We start from the raw sequence: 14,847 nt of genomic DNA on the forward strand, positions 1-14,847 counted from the left end.
CCTTCTTAAAATTCGGTGGGTGAACTGTGTGCAAAGATTACCTTGCGCTAGACGAGCGTCTCCACCAGATGGTTTCAACACAAACAATGCGGATTTCTAAGGCGGATGTGTTTACGGTGCGGTCAGCAGATATGTGCTCTCTTTCTTCTCCACTTGAATTAACTCGCTGAAAGGTAGCATAGCACGTTACCCTTCAGCACTGGGCTGGATCCAGAGCAGATTGTAAATGAAGACAGGACAGTGAGCCTGGCGCCCTCACCCTATTATCGCCTGTCTAAGTGTAGCTCCTACACCAGTGAGGCTTCTTGTTGTAGGCTAGAGCTTCCTATGAACCAAGCATTGGTCCTTTGGGAGAGGCTACAGAGTTTTGTCATACAGAGGCCTTTGAACGCCCATTACATGGCGAAGAACTGTGATCTTGGCTTTATTTACACTGGATGTTTCCGCATCCGAGATGTCCTTCGTCTGGATATTTCATGTAGCATTGCCTCAAATGTGCTGACACATGATGGGGTGATTAGGCTGCAGGTTGATGGGACAGTTGTTTTAAGTGCTGTTTGTCCTTTCTACAAACTAAATTACTGGTTTCAGATGCTATATGTTCGTGCCCATAGAAATGATAACTTTTGATTGTAAAATTGCCCTGTTTGGTTAGTAAGTAAATTCTCTATGGCTGTGAACACACCCGAACTCATGAAAAACGTAAGACATTGGTTTGACTCTGCTTGAGACAAGATCCCTTTGTCTGCTTTCAGGTAGTAATGAACAGGAGCGCTCAGTCTGACCTTGGTGATAGGTCAGGCTTTATAATCAAAAGGGGTTCGTAATATCACCGCACTCTGTCTCAAAATCCAACCAGACCTCTGTACGCCGAAAAAGAGAGTGAAATCCTTATTTTTGGTTATACTGGGTGAGGCAAAGAAAACTGGATTTTTTTTCATTTATTTATATTGGATGGCTCCTTCAATTGTTTTTTGCTGTAGATGGTGACCCAAATTCTGTAGTATGCTGTTCATCCACGTACACAACAAATGTTAAGATAGTAGGCAGATCATTTTATCTCTTGAAATGCAGTTCCTGCTTCTGGGAAAATTAGTAGTAGCCAGACACTGGCTGATGCTTAATTTTAAGGTTTTAGAAAAAAATACATTTGTGCCCATTACACGTCACTGACTGGGGTGCCCATGAGCTGCAGACCCTTAATGTAGCCTTATCCTAGGGATGCTGTTAGAATCATTAGCAGCTTGCAACACATGTGGCCAGAAAAATACACACTTTATGGTGTTCTGATGTCCCAAGATGCCTGATCCTAGGACGTAAGTAGGGTGGTGAAAACAAAATCAAGCCATGGCCTGAAAAGCATGAGATGCTGTAGAGTGGTGGAAGTGTGGCAAGCCCAGTAGCATGTGTTTCTTATCAATAGAAAGCGACCTTCACTGATGTGTTAAACACCACAGTCATGTGCACCTTATTGGGTAGTTCTAAAAGGGTTTAAAGTTCACACATGCAGTGTGATGTGCTTAGGGCATTTAAATACAGCATTAAATGGACCTCTCATCTGATGCTAGGCAGTGGAGGTTCCAAGGGCACTCCTTAACTAACAACAAGTTAATAGATAGCCTAGTCTCATTGTGGTGCATTACTTGAGTTGTGTTACTGTGCACCAAAGTAATGTTGATGGGTGACTTTCCGAAAACGTATGGAAACAGCACTGTTGAAGTGTACATTACATTACATTTCATTACCAGTGTGGAGAGGAGTTATGACTCATGAGAGGCAAAGCCTCAAATTGTTTATATTACCTCCCCCTCCTCAACAATGGTAGCAAGTTCGCATATCGTGCTTTCCAGCTGCATATACGATTTATGTTATGGTATTTTTTTATATGTATTTATTTAAAACAAAACGTAATAAACTGGAGTTATGGTGCAAAAGATTACATTCTGCTGTAAGGTGTAAAGCCTTGTGACTGTTGGTAGAATTGTCTCCCTCTGTAAAGTAATTATTACATACAGTCTGTGAAGGCAGTAAATAGCATTTTTGTCATGTCAATTTACTGTACTGTGGTAATAAACTGGACCTTGACCATGGCACTGCTGTAATAAACATGTGACTGCGTTTGATTAGCATAGTTCTAAATATTTTTTTGGGGCCACATTTATGTTTACTGCCATTGTTTATGTATATATGTGTGTGTGTGTATATATATATATATAAATATATATATATAGTGTCTACATAACCGGTAACTGTGTGATATCACAAAATATGAGGCCGAACACCGAGTAGTTTGTAAACGTCACCGGAACCCAGAGATGGCAATATAGGGACCATGTTAGTAATTAGGTATTGATTATAGTACATGTGTAGTTTGGGGGATTTATCTTGAAAAAACAGTTTTCTTGACATTGCAACTAACAATGGGCACTAATTGCAATGAGAATATTTAGAGTTACCTTTCATGAATACATTTTCGATAAAACAAAGGACAGTGATGAAGGCCAGAGGATTTATGTGATTCATTGGCTGGGGCATTTTATTACATCATTGTGGATTTACCGATGGCGTAAACTGCTTGAACATTAAGTCTACTTGTAGAGATCTATATTTTCAGAGTCAGAATGAGTAAAGGTATTAGGTAGTAATATGAACTATATTTTTACTCCCCATTGTCAGTATATTACCCTTAGGCCTGAAAGCCCCTAAGAATATAGTAGTTCCGTAGAACTTTTGCCACTATTGTTTAAATGCAATAAACAAAAAACAAACAAAAAAGGGCGGTCGTTAAAATAAAAATGAACCCATTAGGTCTTGTTGGTTCGGTTGTACTAGCGGAGGCGTGTTTCCTTGCTAAGCTGCCGTCTTTGAGCCTAGTTTTGGGTTATGATGACCCTGCCAGTTGTGTCCTCAGGCTGCTCTTGCTGATTACATTATTAGGCTTGTGAGTTGTGGTTGTATCAGGCCGACAGTTACACCCATTACTACATTAGAGTGGGGGATTGTTGATGCTGCTTAGTAGTTTATTTGGAATAAGCAGTCTTTCTACTAAGACTGATGTTTCCAAATCCATTTCAACCTGGTCTTTGCTGGTCTGTCGGCCCCTCAGTTCTTCCCCTCGTAGCTCTGAAGGCATCCATGGCGCCACATGAAGGCATTACTCTCACAAGTTGGTTTCTAGAAAACGTTTAAGGCCTCCCACTTGGTCACCCACAGTCACCCGATTTCCATGCGAGTTTCTTGACTATTCCAGCATAAGCTGGGCTGCCTTGAAAAATGTTATCCTACCACTTCCTTTGGGACGAGCCCTCCTCTGTGTTCTTGTAATGATGTTGCCAAGGGTCCTTAGCACCCATTCTCAAGCCAAAGCTTGCATTTTTCCAGTGTGAAGGTTTTGTCTGGGACATTGTCAAGTTCTGGTGGCAACATCTGAAATGTGATCCCTGGTGTGAGAAGTGCACATTGAAGGGTTAAACACTGCCCACACATGAGGGAAAAAATACCATCTGTGACACCGTCTAAGTTTTGGGGATCTGTTGAAAATGTATGAATGCAACAAATAAATTACCAAGGCCTTTCAAGGTTTAAAAGCGGTTGCCTGCTTCAAGTAAATTCAAACATTTGAGCCATGTACCAGTTTCACAGCTGAGTTTTGCTTTAAGTGTTTCTACCTTGAACCAGAACCAAATTGCTCCTAACCATCCCTCTTTACCGCCCCCCTGGCAGGGATGCTAAACAACAAATCTACAGAACATTGCCGACTGAATCGCTCCACTTTATTTTTGTCATCTGGTTTTTATTATTTTTCTCAACTCAGCATTTACATTTCTTTAAGAACTACTTCTCTCCCTCTCACCCTCCGGGCCTCGGAAAGGGAACAGAATCTAAATTGAGTTTTAATATCTGTCCCAGCGAATCGTGGCAAGGACGCAAATTGAAATGTGAACATGCACTCCTTGAAGCACTGGAGCAGCTTTGGAGTCGCTGCTTGCGCATAGATAAACATTCCGGCTGTGGTTTTGAGTGCCAGCGCTGTGTGTCGAAGGAAAGGCTGGTTCTATTGGCTGTGCTGGGTAAATGTGTTGTGTGGCTCAGCAGCACACCTGGCCCTTCTTTAAAGTACAAGTCAAAGTCTAGTTGGCCACGGGGTCCACTCGACTGCTTTTTGATGAAGAACCCAAAGATCTAGGGCCAGATGTAGGAAACAGTTTGCGAGTCGCAAACGGCAAAATCTGCCGTTTGCGACTCGCAAATGCGTGTTTCCTATGCAGAAATGCATTTTGCGAGTCGTTACCGACTCGCAAAATGCATTTCCGAATCGCAAATAGGAAGGGGTGTTCCCTTCCTATTTGCGAGTCGCAGTGGTATGCAACTCCATTTGCGACCGCGTACGCGGTCGCAAATGGAGTCGCAGTTACCATCCACTTCAAGTGGATGGTAACCCACTTGCAAATTGGAAGGGGTCCCCATGGGACCCCTTCCAGTTTGAGACTGGACCCCAAAACATTTTTTCAGGGCAGGGAGTGGTCCAAGGGACCACTCCCTGCCCTGAAAAAACCGAAACAAAAGGTTTCGGATTTCTTTGAAATGCAGCTCGTTTTCCCTTAGGGAAAACTGGCTACATTTCAAAAAAAAAAAAAAGCTTTATTTAAAAGCAGGTCGCTAACATGGAGGTCTGCTGACGTCCGCAGGCCTCCATGTTAGCGAGTGCCTATACTCGCAATGGGGCCGCAATTTGCGACCCACCTCATGAATATTCATGAGGTGGGTCATTGCGACCCCATTGCGAGTTGAAGTCGGTGTCTGAGACACCGTACTGCATAGCAATTTGCGACTTGCAAATTGCGAGTTGCAGGGACTCGCAATTTGCAAGTCGCAAATTGCTTTTTTGCTACATCTGGCCCCTAGTGTGTTATACCTTCTCATCTTGTCCCTGTGAGGCCCTACTAATGTCCAAACTTGGTTCACCAATGTGCAGTCTCTCCATTAAATGCAGAAAAACATTTTTGGCTGCGAACTCTACTCAAGGGGAAGGTGCTTTTGTGTTGAAATCTCTCCCCCTTATCTTTCCCGTCAGGCCTACTCTTGGAAAGATCAGCAGAGTCTTTGAAGCACTCCTCTCCCAAGCAATCGGTTCAACATCCACTGGTTGTTTGTGTACTCTGTTGTCTTTATGCAACTAACTCCCTCCCCTTTGTGAACCCCGTGGTGCCACTTCTGACAGTTGAGTAAGACTTAAAACAATTGAGGGGCTGTAGTATTCAAGAGCACGCCAGATATGCACAAGGACTTTTGCTCAGTTGACCCCTTCTAGCTTACCATGTCTTCTCGGCCTCTGGCACACATGCTCTGGGTTCAAGGACAGTTCTGGGGGTGTGAGGGCGGCGAAGCTATTCCTCACTTTAATGTTCTCCATACCTCCACTTTGTTACTTCCTCCCTACCCCATAATCCCTTCCATTAAAGGAGCCAAGCCACACAACCAGCATCTTTTTTTTTTCTTTTTTTGTGTGTAAAGTCAGTGACCCCCGCCCCTTTTAACAGTCACTGCGAGTTTGAGGCCAATTGCTAAGATATTGATTATATGATGGGATTGTCGAAAATGACTGTGCTTAGTTTGGTTACCATGGCTACGGACGCCCAACCTGTCATTTTCTGTGCACCTCTGCACCGCTGGTTTCGCTGAGCTTCAGTTCCACGCTTGGATGGGGCTTGTTTACAACATCCCAAGGCCATGCCTATCTGAACAATGGCAGGCGCACATCTCTGGATGTAGGCAGATCTGTGTGAATGTTGCAGTGCAAGAGGGATGGTATAAGCAGCAGAAACCAGCACTGGCAAATCAAATAGGTGCAATGGTGTTTTATTTTTTTAATTCTACACGTATGCCACAAAAATGTTTAAAAAAGAAAAGAAAATGCCTACCACTGCATAAGCAAGGTGGGCATATGCTTGCTATACATTTCTGTATTTACAAGAATAACCATCATGTACAATTGCAATGGAACAGCTGCTGTTTTTCCTAGGAGGCAGATGTACTTAGAACAGATGTATAAATCCTTTTAGTTTTAATGCACTTCACTGAAAAATGTGATTCTTATTTGCACAAAAAGGTAGTATTGGCTTTGAATTCCTGTAATTTGAAAAAGTAGTTTAAAGACACAAGAGTAACCAAAATAATTTTTAAAATTGTAGTAAAAAGCGCTGGCATGGTAAAGTATTTGAATACCAACCTTGTCACTGAAATGAAGTCCTTTTTAGGCAGATGTGCACAAATTATCGATTAGGCAACATCACTACCAGTAGAAGAGAGCAACTGTCTGAAGTGGGCTCACTCATTATCCAATGCAGTTATTCTCTGGTAGCTAGAACAACAATATGAATGGCAGCTGACCAGACCAATGGCTGACGACGGGTCATCCAGAGTCCTTGCATGTACGTAAATATGCATGCATTTTTATGGATGCTTTCCTATATCAAGCTAGTGAAACATAAGACTGTCTCTAGGCCAAACCTAAAATCAGACATTGTGTACACTGTGCAGATTACTGCTTGGTGAGGCTTCATCTGGAGTATTGTGTCAAATTCTGCAGGGCTCGTCTTGCATGTTTTTATCTGGAGTACTCAGCCCATTTTATATAGAAGAAGGAGGAAAATTGAAGGGTGAGGGTAAAAGCGCAAAGCTTTTCGGCTCTGCTGTCTCACCCTTAGTATTTACCTTTTTTTGCTGTTACTTTCTAGCTTCAGCCTCTTTCCTCTGTCTGTGACCCCCTAATCCACCAGGAGATGAACTCTAGGGAAGTGGTTCCCAACCTGTGGTCCTGGGACCCCTGGGGGTCCGTGACTGCTTAGAAAATTAAATAATATTAACATATTAGATTCCCAGCTTTCAGTATTAACTCGGTTGGGGCGGGGGGGATTGCTGGATTCCAATGATGATTCAGTGGGGGTCCCTGTGTTCCAGGAATTAAAAAGTGGGTGTTAACAGAAGTCAAAAGATTGGGAACCACTGCTCTAGGGCTCACCAGCCGATTCCCTCAACTGTTGTTGGCTAAGAAGATACTCTTGGGACAAAGGGGGTCAGTTAATGGTAGTTCCCTTTAGCGGATTATAGGGATGCTGCTTGGTTCCTGCCAGTTCTTTGTGTATTTAGGGTGTAGAGTATTTCTGTCCCACTGGGTGAAGTCTGTTTTCTTATGTAAAGGCCTTTGTCTCCTAAAAGTGGAGCTTTGTTTAAACCCACTTCATCCTTCCCCACATTAGTTTTACAAATGAGATTCTCCCTCAAGCAGTCCATGTCTGCAATGCACTAGCTCTACACTAGTGGTTCAGCCGATACTCTGACCTGGCTAACCCTCACATCCCAGCCGAGATCAGGCTTGACAAATTTCTTCTGGTTCCCGACATGAAGTCCTTGCTTCAGACTGGAAAAACCCTCCCCCAAGTGGCAGGGGGGCAAGGGCATCGCATTGGGCTTTGCCTTCCTGAGACAGAGGAACTGACCATGGTCTGGAACAGCAAGCAGTTGGTCGGACTGGTCAGATTTACCAAGACAACTATAGGCGGGGAAAAAGTACCACCTAAGCCCAGCACATGTCTACTTGAGTAGTGTCAAGTGTTGGCCTTGAACCCTACCAGCACCAGTGTGCAACAAAGCCTTTTGATTCTCTTGCCACTGCCTTTTTTGCACTTAACCTTTAGGCTCATCAGCCAGTAGTCCCTGTAGTGGATCCATATTTGGTGACAGTGTTACTCAGTACCTAGAGCACAAAGCTCTCACCCCCCATACTGCCCTGTGCAACTAACTCAGCAAGCTAGGAGGTACCAGAGGCAGTAGGACACTGTAGCACAATGCAGATATGACCACAAGTGGCCTGAACTCAATATAGGTCCACTAACCCTGACCTCAAAAAGCCAAGGCTGACGATGCCTGGAAATGTTGGAAGAACTCTATAGTAAATGGTAGTTATGGCCTTGTGTAACAGCATAGCTGTCGCCAGACAACAATGTGGGCATTACTAGAAAGGGGCTTTGGCTCTGCCCACATGTTGGGAGCCAGGAGCACATGTTTTAGTTGGGCAAAACTTGTATGCTTCCATAAAACAGTGCTTGCCCTCTACACAGCTGTGGTAATTGTGTTTATCCAGCTGCCTGAGTTGGATCCTAAGTAATTTGTTGTTTTTGTTTCTCTGACAGTTGCATTGTCAAGCCAGACCTATAATCCATGTAGGTTAATGACTGCCCTCTCCCATCTATGCTGCTGTCACCTAACTTTTTAACCTACACCAATGCTATTTTACCCTTTTTTGCTTCCCCACAACTACATTTTCATTTCCATGCTACTTACTTGTAATTATTCACATTACCATCCAACATTCTTTTAAAACCAGACCTATTGGCATTACTAGTACTTGTTTTGGAAATGGATAAGGTTTGAGATGTGAGCCTTACCAGGCACCAAAAACTTCGTACTCCCACCCATAGCTATGGCGATACCGCTTACTAACACTTGCATGGTGCCATTATCAACGACTGCCTGGTGTTGCAGTCCTGGAGCCCAGGAGTCCTAAAAGACTTGCCTCACAATCACTGGAGCTCACGCCATCGATACCCTGCAGCCCCCATTACTATTTCTGCAATGGATTGCTGTTCTATCCAGTGCTTGGTGTCAAGTTATTTTACTTCCATTTATTCTGCATTGCTTGTGAGATTGTATTCCCACAATGCAATAGAAGAGTAATTCTGAGTCTTTTGAGGCAATGAACTGTGAAGTTTGCAAAGCCATTGACTAAAAACTAAAGACAACTGTGAACCAAGTTTGGTATAGGTCTGGGATTTGCTAAGTATTTAGTGATGCTAATGTTGCACCCAATCCTTTTGCAAGTAACGGCCAGCATCTTTGGGCTGTGCTGCTTGGCTCTCGTTACAGATACCCGTTTCCATAATATGTTCGATCATTGTATATAATCAAGATCTGTCCTTCAGGAGAGGTGTCTCTGACTTTATATCCACTTTTGTTGATTGTGATAGCTTTGTGTTGCACTGCATCTGGCTCAGACATCACAACCGCTCACGAGTTAGATCTTCACTGCCCGAGCAAGGCCACCACTGAAGAGTCAAATGAAGCAGTTGGGCTATGCCTAACAGATGAAACCTCAGTACTGAGAATCCTGAGCCTCGAGCGAGTGTGCTCCGCGCATCCAACAGATTCTATCGAAACAGTCCAGAGGGAGGCAGCGATACTGTGCAAAGATGTACACCGCTCTTCCATTCACTGACACTCAAGAATGAAGACATCAGTGCTGAAGGAACTGCGACATTTCCAATGAGACAGTGAATACACAACATTTCTATTGGTAGAGCACACGAACAGTGGGGGCAGGGCAGGCCCTTGCCGGTTTGCAAGGCTATCGGCTCGCCACCAAAGGAATAAAAATTAGATTGTTTGTAAAATTATCTTTTGTGACAATCCTGAAGCTACCATCGACCTGCACCCAGTAATCCATCCAAGGACACCCTTGCCTTAGTCCCGCTAGACCTGAGATGAGATCAAGAGCGCTACTCCAAAGTTACTGCAACAAAAGACAGACTCCAGCAGAAGGGGGAAGCAAAGACAGTTCATGACGCTAAAAATACATCCTTGCATGGACCAAGACAGCAGCAGTTTTCACAAGAAAATGTGCGAAGTAGTTAAGGCAAATAGTGTGGAGGTAAATCAGACGAACACTTTGGCCTGTGGCCTCCCGGGGGCCCCACGGTAGAGAGACAGCTAAAGCTGAGCGGGTCTGCACGAGCAGTAGAGCGTTTATCCTAGAGATGTGCTTTCCATGTGACGCCTCTTCCTGGCAGAACTGAAGCCCAGCTGGGTAGCCGGAAGTGAGAATAGTGCAAGGCAGACGATTGCCACATCTGGAAGGAGCACAGAGCCCTACTGTTCCGCTCCCTGTGTGTGTGGAGCCTGAACAGTGAAGGGCATTTGTGTTCATTATAGCAGGACCATGCCCCAGCCCACCTGTAGTGAGGCGTCCTGGCCATCTTAAACCCAGGGCCCACCTCTGAGCTACAGGTGCAGCTCTCCTCTGCATTAATGAGGCAAAGGGCGAAAATGCTTCTCTTGTCTCCCTGTCTCATCTGCGTCTCGCAATATCAACAGACCAACCAACTCACACAGCGCCACCATGTGTCACAAGATCTCTGCTCCTTTCCACATGGTCACCCAATGAGCTGATATATCACAGGGTGGAAGACGATGTGAGTTGGAAGCCCCTGCAGAGAGCATTTCCAACTCGCATTGTGCATAGGCTGAGCACAGCTAATGTCCGTCTGGGTTTTGCATCCTCTCCAAGACCTCAGGGACAGCCTTTGAAGCCTGCAGTGTTTATTAACGGCGTTAGGGTGTCTCAGGCAGGGACCTGCACATAGCTACGTCCCCTCAGAAGCACCTTCTTGGCTGGGGAGGTAATGAGCTCAAGGTCCTGCCCACTCCCAGGGCCCCACCCCCGCTGGATTCCCTCTTCTTACACAGTGGGTTGGCAGGTCTGTATGAAGCCCCAAGCATTTCCCGAAGCCCAGTGCCTCTTGAGGCATCTATCCGCTCCAGTGCCTTTGGTCGTCAAAGCAGGGTGACATATCACTCCCTTGACCACTGCTGTCACACCCAGGTGGTGATGCTGCCCACAGCTGTTGCAGCATTCATTTGTACACTGCACAGTAGTGGCGCCCACATCCCCCTAGAATGGGCACCCTAGGGTGCCATCTAGAGTAACTGGTGCCCGATGCTCCAGAGAACCGCCATATTTTGAGGTTATCCGAGTGCACTCTATTTGGGGTTAGCTGTCCCTATGCTGAGTGTTGTCCAGTATATCCTGTTCAAGCTCCCATCCATTGGGAGAGTTCTGAGGGCTCCATGACATACGGGCTCATTTCATCAGGGGCCAGTCATTTCACCCCTGTCTTTTACAATGGACGCCCCATCACCCCCATACACCCTCGGTGGACAACAGACCGGCTGATACCCCAGCTGCAAAATTATTCGGCGCTCCTTTATTTTATGCCTCTAGTTATTTCCTCTGCCCTCCAAAAAATGCGGACTCTCTCCCTTCATTGCCGCCTCTTGTTCTCCTTTGCTCACAGTTTCTACCTGCCGGCACACATCCTCCCAACTGGTCGAGTATAATTCCCCGTCAGCATTCACGGTAGTATTTATGATCGAAGGATCCGTCTGTGCTCGTGCACCTGACCATATCATGTGCCGCTGTAGACGTCGTGGTCTGCAGATGGGAACTGGGCTGTTTGTGAGCGCGACGTTCATGTGCCTGAGAGAGATGGCAGGGGGTGATTTGGAACAGGGTGGAGGTGAGGTGGGCGAGCCTCTGGAAGCTCGAGCCAGATTCCTGGCTCTGGCTCAGCTTGAGGTCCTTCTGGAACCTCAAGCCTGCAACGGAGCCGAGCTTTTGTATGGCTCTTGCCTGCTTCCTCCCTCTACCATCATGCATACAGAGTTAAAAGCAAAGCATTGACCTTTGAGGTAGAAAGGACGAACAAATCCGTAATCGTTCAGTGGCAGATTTGTACAAAGTGAAACCTGAAAACAATTGACTAATCCTGGTTTCCCCACCTAACCAAAATGCGTGATCTTAGGCAAATGTTTAATTTACCGCATCCTCCTTTTTCTGCTTTACCGCATAAGAAATCACCGTCAAATATACTTGAGCAAGTACGAGCTGGACAAAAACCTATTGTGCATAATTTAATAGAGTACAATGTTGCTGTATTTATAAGAATCGGCGCCACAGACAGGGAAAAAAAAAAGCATTACAATTGACTTGCCTCTTCGTGAAGTAATGACATTGTTCTCAGGGGGGGCAGGAAGGGTTCTGAGCTCGTGTTTAAAAAGAATGACTTAACAGGGACCTGTCAGTGCAGCGATATATTGTAACGTATCAATGTCAAACCTTCCACGTGTTTAAAAAATACACTATTAATATTTTATGATATTTTACGTATGGAAACGTTTTCGGGGCTCGGCTCGTGGTTGGCCTCTTAGAGCCAAGCCACACTCTTGGTTGGGCCCTAGCTCGGCTAGCCCTGGTAATTTGTTGGCTCGCCCACCTCTGCTTGAGGGAGTCTGCGGTACGCCGTGCACTTGAGTGCTTTTCTGGTAACAGGTCCTACGGCATCCGTGCGAGCGCTTGCGGGATGTGAGTACCTTCTAGTGTGCCTGAGTGTGAGTAATGTTGACATCATCTTTAGGGTGTGGATTTGTTCTCAATTTGTTTGTCTTGCCAACTTGAAATTGGCAGATGTGTTGGTTGTGAATCCGCGGACGTAGGTGCAGAATCCGTCGAGTGCACACGTCCTGAGCGCCTGCACAGTTTTTTTTCTGTGGAAACGGTTTGTGGCTGTTGAGAATTCTGCGCGCGCACACAAATCCCCATTTCTGGAACGACTTGTATTCTTGCACGTTTGCTGCACAGGAGTTATGGGATATGAGCGTGCGTATCTGTGGAACTGCGACGGTTTTGGGAGGCCTCGCTTTGCACCGTGTATACAAGTCAGGTCGGCCCACTGGCTGTGTGAGACTGCGGGTACTGAAGGGTTTCACTCGCTGTGAGCGGGGGCGGGGCTGCATCTGAACACGTTGAGCCAGTTAGAGGGGTGTGGCTGCTGGGAGAGGGGCTACTTTGCTTCAGACCCGTGGGCAGCGCAGTAGGTTTGTGGTCCTCGCGTGCCTGCTCGTTTAGCCCGGATGGCTGCTGTCACTTATAAAGTGTCTCATGCTGGCAAAAAGGATCCCTCTCCCAGGGACATGTAGTTTGGCATTTGTCATTGTGTGTGTGTGTGTGGGGGGGGGGGGGGGTGTTAAAGGGCAGCCAAATGTCCGGGGCAGCTGCGCACTCTGTGTGTTGTTGCAGGGTGTGCAGGGCCTGTCGGCTATATAAACTTAACAGCACCACATAGATACCCACTCTTTCGGTTTTTGGGGGTGGATGCAGCTCACACCCAGGTAATGTGGTCATAGGATTGAATTTGGGTACCAGTTACACGAGGTGGGACTTGGTAAACAAGACAGCGGTGGCCCTATGCCGAGTATGGATACGGGCCCCGCTGTTTGTACCAGGTGACGGAGTACTGGGCAGGGCGCCCATCACAGATTACACAATGAACAGCCTGCAGCATCTGACAGTGGACGCCTGCACCCAACACACACACACACACACACACACAGGCGTGGTACACACTGCACAGACGCCATCTAGGCGCACACCAACTGGAATAAACAACACGAGCACCAAACACACCTAGTCAAACAACAACGTCATGTCCCATGGGTACAAACCGTTCAAATAGCAGGAATGCCACCTGCACGCAAACCCCCTCAAACTCTCCAGTTCTTCAACTCTAGGCACATATCACACACCAAGCGATGGGGGGTGCACATGGTGATATAACACTTTCCGGGCGTTAGGTCTCTGTACCAACCCTGTATCGTTTAATAGAAGAAAACTGCATGTACACGTATTATGTAACTCTACAAAAATGTTCAGTGTACAGCTACAGACGTGGTCCACCTTCCGCGCCCTGAAGCATACTCGGCCTGTGCAGGTGTTATACCGAGGTCCGTGGCAAGCACTAGGTCCAGCAGCGACCTGTGCTGGTGCACTGGCGGCGTTGTGCTCAGCACACACCAAGGGCATCATGCGGGGCATTGAAGGAACGCGCTGGATGGGCAGTTGTGGCCTCTCCCTGGTCAGTGGTGGTCAGTTTTAGGAACAGTGACTGTGCAGGGATGGTAGATGGCAAGACCACTCCGGTGCGCACAGTGACTACCAGCTAAGGGCTGGGGAGAGCCTTGGGATGCCAATATGGCACACACCCTAGTCACCACGATGTACACACAGGGCATTGGTGTTTTTTCAGTGTCCCCTCCCGGTGGTTTGTTTTGAAGGGTGCACCGATGCAGTGTACGGTCAATCTAGTGGGCCCAGGTGGTCGGCGCTGGCCTCCCCTCCCCAGTGCCAGAGTGCGCCACATGCTGTGAATACCCCGCTGGGCACAGGGGTAGTTAGTAGTGGGCTCCTCTTTCTGTACATCACAAAGAGGCGTTTTGGGTGTCAAGGCCGTGCCCTCCACGGTGGGCACAGAGTAAGCGCTAATTACCTGGTAGGGGTCTTCCCCCTTGCAGTGCCTCCGTCCAAGGCTCAGCGTGCCAGGCTCCACGGGCGCTCCAGAGGGGAGGCTTCCCCCATGTCCACGGCTTCCCCGTCGGTAATCCGTCTCCGCGGAGCTCCTGGCGGCGTCGGCTCTGCGAGGCTCCGGCGCCCCTCCATGGGTGCTGGAGCCTCCCCGGATCCCATTCCCTGCCCGGGCCGGGGGCGTCGGGCGCAGCAGCGGCTCCCCGCAGCTGCCGCAGCTCCTCTGGCGGTGCCCTGCCCGGAGCGGGCGGTAGGTGGCAGCCGAGCGGCGTCTCACGCGGCCCTCCTCGGGCCCCTCTCCGGCGACGGTGGGGGGCTCCGCGCCGGTCTCCTCACCCCCGGGGCTGCTTCATCCCATCTCCGGCCGGAGCGCGGGGGCGGCGCGCAGCCCGCCCGGGCTCCCTCCGCGCCGAGGCTCCGGCCCCGGGCAGTCTGGGCGCTGCGCCGCCGGCGGGAGGCTGAGGTAGCGCAGGAGGTCCAGCGCCTGCCAGCAGAGCAGGGCTCGCCGCTCACCGGAGAAGCCTTCAAACAGCTGGCCTGCGTTCACATCCCACCGGACGCGGCCCCGATTTCGGTTTCAATGCGGTATAATATTGAGCTTTAACATTTAAAACACAAAAAAAGGTTCATTTTGAGATGTGTACGACATGCGCAGC

At 47.6% G+C, this 14,847-nt stretch overlaps 2 protein-coding genes across 4 annotated transcripts in view; one reads left to right on the top strand and one right to left on the bottom strand.

Annotated features, from left to right (window-relative positions):
• LRFN4 (leucine rich repeat and fibronectin type III domain containing 4) overlaps nt 1-14,553 on the bottom strand; it is a 33,253-nt gene extending 18,700 nt beyond the window's left edge. The window contains exon 1 of the mRNA XM_069207838.1: nt 14,157-14,553. The gene's annotated coding sequence lies outside the window, so the exon portion shown is untranslated. The remainder of the gene's footprint in view (nt 1-14,156) is intronic.
• The window catches only part of PC (pyruvate carboxylase), a 1,846,452-nt gene that overhangs the window by 1,574,510 nt on the left and 257,095 nt on the right, over nt 1-14,847 (top strand). The gene's annotated exons all lie outside the window — the stretch shown is intronic.

This window comes from Pleurodeles waltl, chromosome 9, assembly GCF_031143425.1.
Source record: "Pleurodeles waltl isolate 20211129_DDA chromosome 9, aPleWal1.hap1.20221129, whole genome shotgun sequence".
Classification (NCBI taxonomy): domain Eukaryota; kingdom Metazoa; phylum Chordata; class Amphibia; order Caudata; family Salamandridae; genus Pleurodeles; species Pleurodeles waltl.